This window comes from Garra rufa, chromosome 4 (genome assembly GCF_049309525.1).
Source record: "Garra rufa chromosome 4, GarRuf1.0, whole genome shotgun sequence".
NCBI classification, from domain to species: domain Eukaryota; kingdom Metazoa; phylum Chordata; class Actinopteri; order Cypriniformes; family Cyprinidae; genus Garra; species Garra rufa.
The window spans coordinates 1,544,237-1,562,717 of NC_133364.1; positions in this window are offsets into that span (position 1 = coordinate 1,544,237).

The window sequence follows — 18,481 nt, forward strand, 5'->3', positions numbered from 1 at the left end:
TGTAGTATTCCGACTTTATTCTCATAGTATTCTAACTTTATTCTCATAGTATTCCGACTTTATTCTCATAGTATTCCGACTTTATTCTCATAGTATTCCGACTTTATTCTCATAGTATTCTAACTTTATTCTTGTAGTATTTCGACTTTATTCTCATTGTATTCCGACTTTATTCTTGTAGTATTTGGACTTTATTCTCATTGTATTCCGACTTTATTCTCATAGTATTCCGACTTTATTCTTGTAGTATTTCGACTTTATTCTCATTGTATTCTAACTTTATTCTCATAGTATTCCGACTTTATTCTTGTAGTATTTCGACTTTATTCTCATAGTATTCCGACTTTATTCTCATAGTATTCCGACTATATTCTTGTAGTATTTCGACTTTATTCTCATTGTATTCCGACTTTATTCTTGTAGTATTTGGACTTTATTCTCATAGTATTCCGACTTTATTCTTGTAGTATTTCGACTTTATTCTCATTGTATTCCGACTTTATTCTCATAGTATTCCGACTTTATTCTCATAGTATTCCGACTTTATTCTTGTAGTATTTCGACTTTATTCTCATTGTATTCCGACTTTATTCTTGTAGTATTTGGACTTTATTCTCATTGTATTCCGACTTTATTCTCATAGTATTCTAACTTTATTCTCATAGTATTCCGACTTTATTCTTGTAGTATTTCGACTTTATTCTCATAGTATTCTAACTTTATTCTCATAGTATTCCGACTTTATTCTCGTAGTATTCCGACTTTATTCTCATCGTATTCTAACTTTATTCTCATAGTATTCTAACTTTATTCTCATAGTATTCCGACTTTATTCTTGTAGTATTCCGACTTTATTCTCATAGTATTCCGACTTTATTCTTGTAGTTTTTCGACTTTATTCTCGTAGTATTCTAACTTTATTCTCATAGTATTCCGACTTTATTCTTGTAGTATTTCGACTTTATTCTCATAGTATTCCGACTTTATTCTTGTAGTTTTTCGACTTTATTCTCATAGTATTCCGACTTTATTCTTGTAGTTTTTCGACTTTATTCTCATAGTATTCCGACTTTATTCTTGTAGTATTCCGACTTTATTCTTGTAGTATTACGACTTTATTCTCATAGTATTCCGACTTTATTCTTGTAGTTTTTCGACTTTATTCTCATAGTATTCCGACTTTATTCTTGTAGTATTCCGACTTTATTCTCATAGTATTCTAACTTTATTCTCATAGTATTCTGCCTTTATTCTTGTAGTATTTCGACTTTATTCTTGTAGTATTCCGACTTTATTCTTGTAGTATTCCGACTTTATTCTCATAGTATTCCGACTTTATTCTTGTAGTTTTTCGACTTTATTCTTGTAGTATTCCGACTTTATTCTCATAGTATTCCGACTTTATTCTTGTAGTTTTTCGACTTTATTCTCATAGTATTCCGACTTTATTCTCGTAGTATTCTAACTTTATTCTCATAGTATTCCGACTTTATTCTTGTAGTATTCCGACTTTATTCTCATAGTATTCCGACTTTATTCTTGTAGTTTTTCGACTTTATTCTCATAGTATTCCGACTTTATTCTCATAGTATTCTAACTTTATTCTCATAGTATTCCGACTTTATTCTTGTAGTATTCCGACTTTATTCTCATAGTATTCTAACTTTATTCTCGTAGTATTCTAACTTTATTCTCATAGTATTCTGCCTTTATTCTTGTAGTATTTCGACTTTATTCTTGTAGTATTCCGACTTTATTCTCATAGTATTCTAACTTTATTCTCATAGTATTCTAACTTTATTCTCATAGTATTCTAACTTTATTCTCGTAGTATTCTAACTTTATTCTCATAGTATTCTGCCTTTATTCTTGTAGTATTTCGACTTTATTCTTGTAGTATTCCGACTTTATTCTCATAGTATTCCGACTTTATTCTTGTAGTATTCCGACTTTATTCTTGTAGTATTCCGACTTTATTCTTGTAGTATTTCGACTTTATTCTCGTAGTATTCCGACTTTATTCTTGTAGTATTCCGACTTTATTCTCATAGTATTCCGACTTTATTCTCATAGTATTCCGACTTTATTCTTGTAGTTTTTCGACTTTATTCTCATAGTATTCCGACTTTATTCTCATAGTATTCCGACTTTATTCTTGTAGTTTTTCGACTTTATTCTCATAGTATTCCGACTTTATTCTCATAGTATTCCGACTTTATTCTTGTAGTTTTTCGACTTTATTCTCATAGTATTCCGACTTTATTCTCATAGTATTCCGACTTTATTCTCATAGTATTCCGACTTTATTCTTGTAGTATTCCGACTTTATTCTCATAGTATTCCGACTTTATTCTTGTAGTTTTTCGACTTTATTCTCATAGTATTCCGACTTTATTCTCGTAGTATTCTAACTTTATTCTCATAGTATTCCGACTTTATTCTTGTAGTATTCCGACTTTATTCTTGTAGTTTTTCGACTTTATTCTCATAGTATTCCGACTTTATTCTCATAGTATTCCGACTTTATTCTTGTAGTATTCCGACTTTATTCTCATAGTATTCCGACTTTATTCTCATAGTATTCTAACTTTATTCTCATAGTATTCTAACTTTATTCTCATAGTATTCCGACTTTATTCTTGTAGTATTCCGACTTTATTCTCATAGTATTCCGACTTTATTCTTGTAGTATTTCGACTTTATTCTTATAGTATTCCGACTTTATTCTCGTAGTATTCTAACTTTATTCTCATAGTATTCCGACTTTATTCTTGTAGTATTCCGACTTTATTCTCATAGTATTCCGACTTTATTCTTGTAGTTTTTCTAACTTTATTCTCATAGTATTCCGACTTTATTCTTGTAGTATTTCGACTTTATTCTTGTAGTATTCCGACTTTATTCTCATAGTATTCCGACTTTATTCTCGTAGTATTTAGACTTTATTCTCAAAATATTTTGACCTTGTTCTTGTAGTATTTCGACTTTATTCTCATAGTATTCTGACTTTATTCTCACAGTATTCCAACTTTATTCTCATAGTATTCCGACTTTATTCTCATAGTATTCCGACTTTATTCTCATAGTATTCCAACTTTATTCTCATAGTATTCCGACTTTATTCTCGAAATATTCCAACTTTATTCTCATAGTATTTTTCAACTGTCGAAAGTGACGCTGCGCTTTCACAACACAGATAAAAGGACTTATTCTTCTGTCAGAGAAAGTTGAGAATTATTTGTACAGTAGCATATATATAAATAAGTGCACATATTTGTGTCTTTCCATTCAAATGTGCATCAGCGTTGAGGAATTCCCCAGGAAACACTCTCTTTCTCTCTCTCACACACACACACAGGCGTCTGTGAAAGTGGCCATATGAGGGCAGGTTTGGCTGAACACGGCAGCGTTTCCTCTATGAGAGACGACCAGCCAATTATCTGTCTCAGTCTGTCTGCTGAAGGGCATCACCACATCCCTCGACATTCCCAGACAAACCATCCGGAAGAGCGTCCCGCTGCAGCGCGCTTCACAATGATGTCCGAGCATCAACGTATTATGAAAACACGACAGAAGTCAAAACAAGAAGTCTTTTTAAATGAGAACAGATGTAGTGCGCACTAATGAGGGCTCGATTCATTCCGGCAGCTGCTCAAATGAGTCGCTTTTCCGGTCTGAACGATTAGCAGCAAACACTGCAGACTCACACGTCTGGAAGAGCTTTCACAACACGCTCTCATTAACCGCAAGCGCCGGTCGACAGGTAGACGGGAGAGTGAAAACAGACGGAGTAATAGTGAAACTGAGACGGAGGGGGGCGATTCCCAAACGCTCCGGTGTGAGATTCCAGTGCTCCGGCCGTCCCGTCAGTGTGTAGGTGAGAGCGCGAGCTCCTCGGGGACTTTCCAGCACTGCTGACGCTGAGAGTCTGAACATGAACTCGAGCCCTGGTGTGAAACACATGAGCGTCAGTCACACTGGAGCATCACTGCTGTGTTCATGATGTTCATCTGGTAAACAAGTGTTCAGAGCTCTAACACACTTCAGACCTGCTTAAACTCACATCTGATCACATCTATCTATCTATCTATCTATCTATCTATCTATCTATCTATCTATCTATCTATCTATCTATCTATCTATCTATCTATCTATCTATCTATCTATCTATCCATCCAGCTATCTATCATCCATCCATCATCCATCCATTTATCTATCTATCATCCATCCATCTATCCATCATCCATTCATTTTATCTATCATTCATCCATCATCCATACATCATCCATACATCATTCATCCATCTATCATCATCTATCCATCTATCATCCATCCATCTATCTATCATCCATACATCCATCTATCACCCATCCATCCATCATCCATCACCCATCCATCCATCCATACATCTATCATCCATCACCCATCCATCTATAATTCATCCATCCATCCATCCATCCATCATCCATCCATCCATACATCTATCATCCATCACCCATCCATCTATAATTCATCCATCCATCACCCATCCATCTATCATCCAACCATCCATCTATCATCCATCCATCCATCATTCATCTATCTATCATCATCCATCACCCAGCCATCTATAATCCATCCATCCATCTATCATCCATTCATCCATCATCCATCCATCTATTTATTTGTATATCATCCATCCATCTATCATCCATTCATCCATCATCCATCCATCTATTTATTTGTATATCATCCATCCATCTATCATCCATTCATCCATCATCCATCCATCTATTTATTTGTATATCATCCATCCATCTATCATCTATCATCCATTCATCCATCATCCATCCATCTATTTATTTGTATATCATCCATCCATCTATCATCCATTCATCCATCATCCATCCATCTATTTATTTGTATATCATCCATCCATCTATCATCTATCCACCATTCATCCATTTATCTATCAATTTATCTATCATCCATACATCATTCATCCATCCATCTTCCATCCATCATCTATCCATCATCCATCCATTTATCTATCACCCATCCATCCATCCATCTTCCATCAATCTGATTGGTTTGTATTGAATCATGTCAATCTAAAGCAGATCTTCCATCATGTTCACGTTTACTGTCTGTCTTCTAACTGAATCTTGTTAACGCTGCAGTGAGTCAAATCTAGTGAAGTTACATAAGATCTGCTGTCAGTGTGAGTGATGGACATTCTCACGTGTCGTGTAATTACAGACAAAGCCGCTGCTGAACATGTCTAGATGTGCTCCCGAAACAACCACGTTTGATGTCTGATTGAAGCTGGAGCCTCTAATACAGAACCAGATCCAGCAGCTCTGATGCCCACTTATGGTCAAACACAGGTTCAGATCTCCTCACGCGTGTGAACACTGCTATGCCCTGCCTGAGGAACGTGAGTAACGTGTTCAGAGCAGATCCTGACTGATGTGTCCTGATATAACATCTAACCCCAGCCACTGACAGAACATCTCCTGAAACACAGCCAGCGGCTCTAGAAGGGTCTGGTCTGCCATCTGCTTTCATTCAGGTCTCTGGTCAGGGGTTTGGACACATCAGAGAGGAGCTGCAGGTCTGGGAACAGCTGGATGATGCTGTACATCTATATATAGCAGCAGACGGGTCCGTTCGGTTTCACTGCTGAGGTTTTAGCTTTGGATCTGCACAGCTGCTCGTATCTCCTAAATAAGCAAAACAGCAGACCTATAAAACCTGAAAGTAAACTTAACATTCGCAAAGTACAGGGGGCGTTCACACGTCCATTCCAATGCACTGCTTTTCCATTGTTTTTCTATGTAAACATGCACTAGACAGACGTGTGAGACCGTTGTGCTCGCGTCAAGTTGGCATGGGAACTCTTTTATTTGACGCCAACTGTGTAAAGGTCTCGAGACGAGCCTTTAAGGCGTGATGCATTAATGGAATAACAGTGCCTCTTCCGTCATGTTCCCATCAAATAAAACAGTTGCCATCCCAACTTGCTACTGTAAACAAAAGCTTGCAACTTTTGCTCCGCCTCCGGGGTCTTCTGATTGGTCCACTGTTTTGGAACTAGGTATAAAACTTGACACGTCTTAAAACATGCCACTTGTGTGCAAGATGCGAGTGCAATGGTCATACACGTCCACTTAGCATGTTTACTTGAAAAAGTAACAGTAGTGCACTTGAATGGAAAAACGCATGAAAGGCCCTTTACCGAAATGACCCAAACACAACACGAAGAGTTAAAAATCCATTTTCTCGCAAACATGCCACATTATGTAAATAACAGCTTTCAGTAACAGACTGTGTTTGTTTGTGTGTCAGGAATCACCCGCAGAGCTCCGTCCAGTTCACCTCAAACACACCCGCCGGTCAGAGCTGACCAAACCACCGGAGCTCATGAGAACGCTTACACACTATAAAACACTGAGACTCCAGCTTTATGTGAAAGATCTCAGGAGAAATCCAGCATGCTGATGTTGCATGCATTTTGTGCTCATAAACACAAGTAAACAACACATGCTCCGCTCTTATTTTGAGTTGGGCAGCGTTTACCAACTGTTATAAATATACTTTTATGTCCTAATCCTTTTGTTTTCGGAACAAATATAATAGAATTATGTTATTATTAGGTTTTTAATTGTATGAGCTTGTCTATTTTTGTCAAGATGCACTTTAGTCATAACCAGAGCCATTTCTAGTTTGCAGTATTTTCATATATTTTTTTATTTTGGACACTACTTAAATATTTTTACAAACAGCGTTGAGCAGATTTATTACTGACAAATCAAATCATAGACATTCATGATTTGAAGTCCCAATCTGAATCAAATGATTCACACTACGTGATTTGAAGTCCCAATCTGAATCAAATGATTCGCAATACGTGATTTGAAGTCCCAATCTGAATCAAATGATTCGCAATACGTGATTTGAAGTCCCAATCTGAATCAAATGATTCACATTAAGTGCTCTGAAGTCCCGATCTGAATCAAATGATTTGCAATACATGATTTGGAGTCCTGATCTGAATCAAATGATTCGCAATACGTGATCTGAAGTCCCAATCTGAATCAAATGATTCGCAATACGTGCTCTGAAGTCCCGATCTGAATCAAATGATTCGCAATACGTGATCTGAAGTCCCGATCTGAATCAAATGATTCGCAATACGTGCTCTGAAGTCCCGATCTGAATCAAATGATTCGCAATACGTGCTCTGAAGTCCCGATCTGAATCAAATGATTCGCAATACGTGATCTGAAGTCCCAATCTGAATCAAATGATTCGCAATACGTGATCTGAAGTCCCGATCTGAATCAAATGATTCGCAATACGTGCTCTGAAGTCCCAATCTGAATCAAATGATTCACATTAAGTGCTCTGAAGTCCCGATCTGAATCAAATGATTTGCAATACATGATTTGGAGTCCTGATCTGAATCAAATGATTCGCAATACATGATTTGAAGTCCCAATCTGAATCAAATGATTCGCAATACGTGATTTGAAGTCCCAATCTGAATCAAATGATTCATACTACGTGTTCTGAAGTCCCGATCTGAATCAAATGATTTGCAATACATGATTTGAAGGCCCGATCTGAATCAAATAATTTGCAATACATGATTTGAAGTCCCAATCTGAATCAAATGATTCACATTAAGTGCTCTGAAGTCCCGATTTGAATCAAATATTTTGCAATACATGATTTGAAGTCCCGATCTGAATCAAATGATTTGCAATACGTGATTTGAAGTCCCAATCTGAATCAAATGATTCTCAACACGTGATTTGAAGTCCCAATCTGAATCAAATGATTCGCAATACGTGATTTGAAGTCCCAATCTGAATCAAATGATTCGCAATATGTGATTTGAAGTCCCAATCTGAATCAAATGATTCGCAATACATGATTTGAAGTCCCAATCTGAATCAAATGATTTGCAATACATGATTTGAAGTCCCAATCTGAATCAAATGATTCGCAATACATGATTTGAAGTCCCGATCTGAATCAAATGATTTGCAATACATGATTTGAAGTCCCAATCTGAATCAAATGATTCGCAATACATGATTTGAAGTCCCGATCTGAATCAAATGATTTGCAATACATGATTTGAAGGCCCGATCTGAATCAAATGATTCGCAATACATGATTTGAAGTCCCAATCTGAATCAAATGATTCGCAATACGTGATTTGAAGTCCCAATCTGAATCAAATGATTCATACTACGTGTTCTGAAGTCCCGATCTGAATCAAATGATTTGCAATACATGATTTGAAGGCCCGATCTGAATCAAATAATTTGCAATACATGATTTGAAGTCCCAATCTGAATCAAATGATTCACATTAAGTGCTCTGAAGTCCCGATTTGAATCAAATATTTTGCAATACATGATTTGAAGTCCCGATCTGAATCAAATGATTTGCAATACGTGATTTGAAGTCCCAATCTGAATCAAATGATTCTCAACACGTGATTTGAAGTCCCAATCTGAATCAAATGATTCGCAATACGTGATTTGAAGTCCCAATCTGAATCAAATGATTCGCAATATGTGATTTGAAGTCCCAATCTGAATCAAATGATTCGCAATACATGATTTGAAGGCCCGATCTGAATCAAATAATTTGCAATACGTGATTTGAAGTCCCAATCTGAATCAAATGATTCTCAACACGTGATTTGAAGTCCCAATCTGAATCAAATGATTCGCAATACGTGATTTGAAGTCCCAATCTGAATCAAATGATTCATACTACGTGTTCTGAAGTCCCGATCTGAATCAAATGATTTGCAATACATGATTTGAAGGCCCGATCTGAATCAAATGATTTGCAATACATGATTTGAAGTCCCAATCTGAATCAAATGATTCGCAATACATGATTTGAAGTCCCGATCTGAATCAAATGATTTGCAATACATGATTTGAAGTCCCAATCTGAATCAAATGATTTGCAATACATGATTTGAAGTCCCAATCTGAATCAAATGATTCTCAACACGTGATTTGAAGTCCCAATCTGAATCAAATGATTCGCAATACGTGATTTGAAGTCCCAATCTGAATCAAATGATTCGCAATATGTGATTTGAAGTCCCAATCTGAATCAAATGATTCGCAATACATGATTTGAAGGCCCGATCTGAATCAAATAATTTGCAATACGTGATTTGAAGTCCCAATCTGAATCAAATGATTCTCAACACGTGATTTGAAGTCCCAATCTGAATCAAATGATTCGCAATACGTGATTTGAAGTCCCAATCTGAATCAAATGATTCATACTACGTGTTCTGAAGTCCCGATCTGAATCAAATGATTTGCAATACATGATTTGAAGGCCCGATCTGAATCAAATGATTTGCAATACATGATTTGAAGTCCCAATCTGAATCAAATGATTCGCAATACATGATTTGAAGTCCCGATCTGAATCAAATGATTTGCAATACATGATTTGAAGTCCCAATCTGAATCAAATGATTCGCAATACATGATTTGAAGTCCCAATTTGAATCAAATATTTTGCAATACATGATTTGAAGTCCCAATCTGAATCAAATGATTCGCAATACGTGATTTTAAGTCCCGATCTGAAAACAAATGATTCATGATACACGCTCTGAAGGCCCATTCTGAATCAAATGATTCACACTACGTGCTCTGAAGTCCCAATATGAATCAAATGATTTGCGATATGTGACCCGATTGGAGCGCTTTGAAACAGTGAATCATTTTGCGACCCATTGGTCTAACTGATTTAGATAGTTTTATGACATTAACTGAAAAAGGCAACAACAAAAAAAAAGTGATTAATTAATTTAACTGCGTGAGAAGATATGTGCTTATTGAAAAAATGAAACACTTCAATTTAATTCAAGTACTCAACTAGCTCTTCAGGAATTTCCAATATTTTCAAGGCCTTAAATTTCAAAATGTCAAATTCAAGTACTTCAAGCACTTTAAGCACCTTGTACGAACCCTGTAAACAATAGCATGCATTTTGCATGATCTCTCTTATTTTGCTAAAATAATTAACATTTTGCAGATTCTGAACGGGGGATATAACCTTCAACCTCAACTGTATATTATAAATATTTTGCTTTGTTTCTCTTTTGTAAGTCGCTTTAGATAAAAGCATTTGCTAAATGCAGATTAATGCAAATGATTAAACACACAGTAACACAGGGAACAAATTAGGTTATGAAAACATTGTGGGAACATTTTTTGCAAATGTTACTAAAAAGTAAAAATGTCCAGTTATTTAAACATTATGTAAAGGTTTCCTGCCAGCTTCTACTAACTTTACTTTCACATTACAAGGCATAATTTATGCATTATGCATAATTTTTAAGTAGCACAGGTATATTTGTAGCAATAGCCAACAATACGTTGTATGGGTGAAAATTATAGAATTTTCTTTTATGCCAAAAATCATTAAGATATTAAGTAAAAATCATGTTCCATGAAGATATTTTGTAAATTTCCTACCGTAAATATATCAAAACTTTATTTTTGATTAGTAGTACACATTGCTAAGAACTTAATTTGAACAACTTTAAAGGCGATTTTCTCAATATTTAGATTTTTTTGCACCCTTAAATTCCAGATTTCCAAATATTGTCCTATCCTAACAAACCATACATCAATGAAAAAGCTTATTAATCAGCTTTTAAATGATGTATACATCTCAATTTCAAAGAACAATAGCATGCATTTTGTATGATCCCTCTTATTTTGCTAAAATAATTAACTTTTAGCAGATTCTGAAAGGGGGCTGTAAACTTCAACCTCAACTGGATATAATAAATATTTCGCTTTGTTTCTCTTTTGTAAGTCGCTTTAGATAAAAGCATCTGCTGAATGCATTAATGCAAATGAATAAACACAAATTTAGGTTATAAAAACATTGCGGAAACATTGTTTAGAAATGTTAATAAAAAGTACAAATGTCCAGTTATTTAAACATTATGTAAAGGTTTCCTGTCAGCTTCTACTAACTTCACTTTCACCCAAAAACCCGGCGTGAATGAGAGCATGTTCTCATCAGTGTGTGTGTATTTATAGCTGGAGTCCCTGCAGAGGCTCCGCCTCCAGCTTCCTGCACCCGCCAGTGCTGACACACATGACCTCTGACCTCTGACCCGGACCGGACCGCTGAGTCACACACACTACTTTAATACGAAACTACCTCGTTTACGGGAAACCCAAAGCCACACACAGAGCATGTGCGAGAGTTTCAAGAATATCTGCCTATTTATGGACACTATGCAGTACGTGCCAAATAAAACAATGAAACGCAGCAGAGTTTTCGAAACCGTTCTGGGTCTCCGGACGTCCCGTCATCCGGTCGGAGACCCCGCTGGACCTAGGGATCCACACCTCTATAAAAACACAGGCATTTCCTCTGAGTCACAGACATTTATAGACACACATGAGATCCCGTCACACCTCACGCTCCACATGTTCACGATGTTCAGATTCAGGCCGCTGTACACGAGACACAGACTCTCATATCAGCTCTTCCTGTTTCTTCCCCGGAGATGTCTAGATTCAGGACAAAATGGACACTAAACTGATGAAGATGTTCCTGTTCCTCAAATCATGCTTATTTTGATCTGTGGTGAATCCAGCTTTGTCCCAGAGGATAGGACAATATTTGAAAATCTGCAATCTGAGGGTGCAAAAAAATCTAAATATTGAGAAAATCGTCTTTAAAGTTGTCCAAATGAAGTTCGTAGCAAAAATATTGTCATAGAACATGATCTTTGCTTAATATCCTAATGATTTTTGGCATTAAAGAAAAATCAATAATACTTAAGACTGGATTATTTTGACAGTATTTGGGGATAATTCTGGCAATGTTCAGTTATTAAATGAAAAAAACATGGATTATTTTGACAGTATTTCGGAATATATTTTGCAAGATATTTAAATATTACATTTTTTGAGTAAAAATAATTTGCGGATAATTTTGACAAAATATTTAGTTTTTTTTTTCAGTGAAAAAAGCCTTAATTGTGGATTATTTTGACAGTATTTGGGGATAATTCTGGCAATGTTCAGTTATTAAGTGAAAAAAACATGGATTATTTTGACAATATTTCAGAATATATTTTGCAAGATGTTTAAATATTAAATTTTTTGAGTAAAAATAATTTGCGGATAATTTTGACAAAATATTTAGGTTTTTTTTTTCATTGAAAAAAGCAGTAATTGTGGATTATTTTGACAGTATTTGGGGATAATTCTGGCAATGTTCAGTTATTAAATGAAAAAAAAACATGGATTATTTTGACAGTATTTCGGAATATATTTTGCAAGATATTTAAATATTAAATTTTTTGAGTAAAAATAATTTGCGGATAATTTTGACAAAATATTTAGTTTTTTTTTTCAGTGAAAAAAGCCTTAATTGTGGATTATTTTGACAGTATTTGGGGATAATTCTGGCAATGTTCAGTTATTAAATGAAAAAAAAAAACATGGATTATTTTGACAGTATTTCGGAATATATTTTGCAAGATATTTAAATATTACATTTTTTGAGTAAAAATTATTTGCGGATAATTTTGACAAAATATTTAGTTTTTTTTTTCAGTGAAAAAAGCAGTAATTGTGGATTATTTTGACAGTATTTGGGGATAATTCTGGCAATGTTCAGTTTTTAAATGACAAAAACATGGATTATTTTGACAGTATTTCGGAATATATTTTGCAAGATATTTAAATATTACATGTTTTGAGTAAAAATAATTTGCGGATAATTTTGACAAAATATTTAGGTTTTTTTTTCATTGAAAAAAGCAGTAATTGTGGATTATTTTGACAGTATTTGGGGATAATTCTGGCAATGTTCAGTTATTAAATGAAAAAAAAAACATGGATTATTTTGACAGTATTTCGGAATATATTTTGCAAGATATTTAAATATTACATTTTTTGAGTAAAAATAATTAGCGGATAATTTTGACAATATTTATTTATTTTTTTTAGTGAAAAAAGCAGTAATTGTGGATTATTTTGACAGTATTTGGGGATAATTCTGGCAATGTTCAGTTATTAAGTTAAAAAAAACATGGACTATTTTGACAATATTTCGGAATATATTTTGCAAGATATTTAAATATTACATTTTTTGAGTAAAAATAATTAGCGGATAATTTTGACAATATTTATTTATTTATTTTAGTGAAAAAAGCAGTAATTGTGGATTATTTTGACAGTATTTGGGGATAATTCTGGCAATGTTCAGTTATTAAGTGAAAAAAAACATGGACTATTTTGACAATATTTCGGAATATATTTTGCAAGATATTTAAATATTAAATTTTTTTGAGTAAAAAATAATTTGTGGATAATTTTGGCAAAATATATACAAATTATGAATTTCAATTTTATTGTGCTTCACGATTTCCAAAATATATATTTAGCATATATTTCTTCAAATGATGCTTGTTTTGATCTATGGAGAATCAAGCTTTGTCCCAGAGCTATTATAATTCAAAATACGATTATAAAAGTGTTCATAATGTACATTATGCATTACATATTTTCAAAAATAACTGTAATTAAAGTTAAAATGCATTCTACATTTTTCAGTTTACTTGTTACATCTGAAATTGGTTGCTTGTCATGTTTTAATGCATTGTATTTATATTTTATAATTATAATAATTATTTATTTTGATCATATAATTGTTACGGTGCGTGCTGGACAAGACGAGACGATAGGCGAGATACAAATAAACAACTATATTTAATATAAATCTTCAAGATGAAACAGGCAGGAGCACAGAGATCTTTACCACACATTGACAACATTAATGACCGACAGGGAATTCAACTCAAAAGACAGACTTATTAAGGCAAACTAATAATTAAACACAGGTGACGGGGATCAGGACAAACGAGGGCAAAACCAAAGCAGACAGATCGACGGGGAGAGACAATGGGAGAAACCAAGTCGACAAACAGACAGAACTGTGACAATAATACATTATAAGGTGCATTTTAAGGCATAATTTATGCATTAAAAATCTAAATTAAGGCATTAATGCAAAAATAATTTTAATGTAAATAAGCTTTTTTTAAGTAGCACAGGTATATTTGTAGCAATAGCCAAAAATACATTGTATGGGTCAAAATTATCGATTTTTCTTTTATGCCAAAAATCATTAAGATATTAAGTAAAAATCATGTTCCATGAATATATTTTGCAAATTTCCTACTGTAAATATTTCAAAACTTTTTAATTAATTTTTAATTAGTGATATGCATTGCTAAGAACTTCATTTGAACAACTTTAAGGGCGATTTTCTCAATATTTAGATTTTTTTGCACCCTTAAATTCCAGATTTGCAAACATTGTCCTGTCCTAACAAACCATATATCAATGGAAAGCTTATTAATCAGATGATGTATGAATCTCAATTTCAAAAAATAAACTCTTACTCTGGTACCACAAAACCAGTCTTAAGTCGCTGGGGTATATTTGTAGCAATAGCCAAAAATACATTGTATGATTCAAAATTATTGATTTTTCTTTTATGTCAAAAATCATTAGGAAAGTAAGTAAAGATCATGTTCCATGAACATTTTTTTGTAAAATTCCTACTGTAAACCTATCAAAATGTAATTTTTGATTAGTAATATGCATTGCTAAGAACTTAATTTGGACAACTTTAAAGGTGTTTTTCTCAGTATTTTGATTTTTTTGCACCCTTAGATTTCAGATTTTCAAATAGATGTATCTCGGCCAAATATTGTCCTATCCTAACAAACCATACACCAATAGAAAGCTTATTTATTGAGCTTTCATATGATGCATACATCTCAGTTTTGTAAAATTGAACCTTATGACTGGTTTTGTGGTCCAGGGTCACATATAAGGCTTCAAACAAAGTGCTGCTAAAACATTTGTGTAACTTGAAATATAAAAAAAAGTTCTAATTTTTATAAAAATACCACAGTTAAACAATATAAAACTAAAACTATGAAACAATAAGATATTAAAATAAAATGTAATTCAAAATACTAATAAAAGCTAAAATACTATCTCATTGATGGCCATCACTGTAATGTTTTCCTCTCATGTTCTTAAACCCTCATTTGCTTAGCAGTGACTAACATGCAAAGACAGTATATTTCATATTTTGGGACTTTTGCATGTATGTTTTTACTCTGAACATATTGCACAGTAGAAATGATAAGAAATGATTCAAAGAAGATTACGTGACACTCTGGACAGTAGTTCAAACGGAAACAGTTTGTGATTGTCATCGTGATTCATCACGTCCAGCTGAGGTGACCGTCGGGTTACAAGGTGCTGGTTTCCTTACGTAACCCGTTCACCCTGAGATATCACGCTAATTCTCGAGTCCAGAGCAGTACTGGAGGATTATGGGATCGTGTACTGGGCTTACGCTGGCACTTCTGAGCAACGACGGCATCAGAAAGCAGATATGAACTCACACAGCAGTTTGTTGTAGTTTTCCATCACAGAGCAAAAGCAGGTCTGAGTAACTCCACACAACCCTCAGTCTGGAAAGCCAGACGGAATCTCGCATAATCGCATTTAAATATTTGTAAAATGATGAAATACTTACACTGGGTGTCTACTGCTAAACAAGCCATCATGCCGGACGAATTTAATACAAACCACAAGGAAAACATGAGCCAAGTGCAGGGGTATGTACATCAGCAGACTCATACCACCTTAAAAACCTAATGTGAACATAAAAACTAAAGCAACAAAATCAATCTAAACTTAACCCACACTGCAAAAAAAGTCCAATAAAATACATTCCCAAAATGTGGTGTATTTTCTTGCTCCTGAAATATATTTTGGTATATGTACACATATGTGACCCTGGACCACAAAACCAGTCGTAAGGGTCTTTTTTAATCTGAAAGCTGAATAAATACATTTTCATTGATGTATGGTTTGTTAGGATAGGACAATATTTGAAAATCTGGAATCAAACGATGCAAAAAAAAAAAAAAAAAAAAATCCAAATATTGAAAAAATCACCTTTGAAGTTGTCCAAATTAAGTTTTTAGCAATGCATATTACTAATCAAAAAATAAGTGTTGATATATTTACTTTAGAAAATTTACAAAATATAATCATTTACTTAATATTTTGCCCCAAAATATGTGTATTTTTGGCTATTGCAACTTATGACTATTTTTGTGGTCCATGGTCACATTTTAGAATTTAGTTTCTATGTTTATATTTTCTCTTTTCACTTTAAGTTTTAGTAAATTAGTTTTTGTTTTGCTTTTCAAATATGTCCATATGGTTTTTATTTTTTTCATTTGTTAATTTTACACTGCAAAAAATGGTTTCTTACTTAGATTTTTTGTCTTGTTTCCAGCCAAAATATCTACAAATTCTTAAATCAAGAAGGATTTTTTAGACGAGTAAAAATTATTTTCTTGTCTTCAGCAAAAAACAAGTCAAAATTAGGTCAGTTTTTGCTTAGAACAAGATAAATAATCTGCCAATGGGATAAGCAAAATAATCTTATTTCAAACAGAAAACAAGATTATTTTTCTTACCCCATTGGCAGATTATTTTGCTTCTTTCAAGCAAAAATGCACTTAATTTGGATTTGTTTTTTCTGAAAACAAGACTAATTTTTACTCATCTAAAAAAGTCCTTTTTGATTAAAGAATTTTTAGGTATTTTGGCTGGAAACAAGACAAAAAAATCTAAGTAAGAAAAGCATTTTTGCAGTGTAGTTTATTTAGTTATTTTACTACTTTAAACTAAAAAAAAGTAATGTTGTTGCTGAAAATAATTTTTAAAAGTATTTTTTTTTGTTCCAAGTAGGTTTTAATTTTAGGTAACAATAATAATCACAAACTAACTAGCTAACTAGCTAAATAAATAAATAAATAAATATATATTAATTCCCATTAGTTAATGCAAATGTCAAACTAAAAACAAAGGCATGCATTTTAACATTTCACATTGTATTCATTAACATTTATGCATGAATGTGGATTAACACTAAACTCTATAATTACACATAAATACATAAGATTAAGAAATGTTACATTTTTGTACCACTATTTCATGATCATTAACGCATTAACTAAATGTTATGTGTGCTTGAAATGTTTTTTCTGTGTGTGTCTGAAAAGCTCATTTTAGTCGTGCAGTTGTAAAGTATTAACTGTTTCTTTAATGATTTGTGACCCTGGACCACAAAACCAATCATAAAGGTAAATTATAAATAAATAAGCTTTCCATTAATGTACGGTGTGTTAGGATAGGACAATATTTGAACATTTGGAAGCTGAGGGTGCAAAAAATAAAAAAAAATGATTTTCTCCTCGATCCCCATCAATAAAAGAATAGTATAATTACTTCAGAGATATTGTTCTAATAGAACGATCGCTGGCTGTCATTCATAAAGCAGGAAGTTCAACTTTAGATGTTTGGAATAAAGTTATTGTCGCACTTTTGAAACCACCTGTTTTTCCTCAGGTTTAATGCATAATTTAAATGGGTCTTAACAATGCCACAAATGTCATTTTATTTATTTTGCATCTATTTATTATTATTATTTTATTTTTAGTTTCAAGGCTTTGGCAACTGTAAATAGTTTTAATTTTGATGTTTTATATAATGTATATACTTGGTGTATAATAACGCAAAATATACACTACCGTTCAAAAGTTTGGGGTCAGTAAGACTTGTCTTTAAAGAAGTCTCTTCTGCTCATCAAGGCTGCATTTATTTGATTAAAAATACGGAAAAAAACAGTAATATTGCAAAATGTTTTTACAATATAAAAATAATGTTTTTTATTTTAACATACTTTAAATAGAATTTATTCCTGTGATGAAAAGCTGAATTTTTATCAGCTGTTACTGCAGTCTTTAGTGTCACATGATCCTTCAGAAATCATTCTAATATGCTGATTTATTATTAGAATGATCAACGTTGGATAATATCAACAGTTGTGCTGCCAAATATTTTTTCAGGATTCTTTCATGAATAACAAGTTTAAAAAGTACAGTGTTTATTCAAAATATAAATATTTTATAACAATGTAAATTATTTATTATTAACTTTTAATAAACGTTTAATTATTAACTTAATACATCCTTGGTGAATAAAAGTATTCATTTCTTTAAAAAAAAGAAGAAAAAGAAACAATAAAAATGTACTGACCCCAAACTTTTGAACGGTATATCTCCAGTGAAAGTGAAGTAAAAAGACAAATCACAAAAAAAAAAAAAAAAAAAAAAAAAATCGAAATATTGCGAAAATGCCTTTAAATTTGTCCAAATGACATTCTTAGCAATGCTTATCCAAAATTAAGTTCTGATATATTTAAGGTAGGAAATATACAAAATATTTTAATGGAACATGATCTTTATTTAATATCATAATGATTTTTGACATAAAAAAAAATCAATAAATTTTTCCTGTGCTACTTAAGACAA